This window comes from Penaeus monodon, chromosome 21 (genome assembly GCF_015228065.2).
Source record: "Penaeus monodon isolate SGIC_2016 chromosome 21, NSTDA_Pmon_1, whole genome shotgun sequence".
NCBI classification, from domain to species: domain Eukaryota; kingdom Metazoa; phylum Arthropoda; class Malacostraca; order Decapoda; family Penaeidae; genus Penaeus; species Penaeus monodon.
Genome location: NC_051406.1, coordinates 41,813,555 through 41,814,048, shown reverse-complemented (window position 1 = coordinate 41,814,048; position 494 = coordinate 41,813,555). Strand labels below are relative to the sequence as shown.

General features: G+C 35.0%; 1 protein-coding gene across 1 annotated transcript in view; it reads left to right on the top strand.

The window, feature by feature from the left end:
* LOC119586680 (atherin-like) overlaps positions 1-494 on the top strand; it is a 10,495-nt gene that overhangs the window by 8,219 nt on the left and 1,782 nt on the right. The window lies entirely within an intron of this gene.

Here is a 494-nt window from a genome sequence, read left to right as displayed (position 1 = left end):
AAAAAAAAAATCACATAAGACGAGCGAATTTAGGAGAGTTGTTTACGCACAAGTGTCTTCGTCGTCGAGTTGAATATGTCTTGTGACTTTCGGAAACTCTCGCCGAGGAATTCAGAATGAGCGAGTCTTAATCAAGTTGGAAGAGAGTAATATAAACCAACACCAGAACAATTTAATTAAACCTAAAAAAACCGCTTTAAATAGCATCAACGCATCTACGTACACAAAAGACAATTCAACTAAAAAAAGAACGCTGTAAATGAACCGTTTATATATAGCTACGTAAACAAACCATCCTAAGCTATACAAGTGATATATACTGCAAATATAACTACGCGCAGAAAATACCAAACCATATAGAATAACGGAAAAAAAGGAAGTGATAAATGAGACGAGGGGAGCAATAAAAATTAAAGAGAATAAAAAACGTCGATAAAAGTATAAGGAAAAGGGTTACGGAAACTCAGTCCTTTCATTCCCTCTTATTCTTCGGC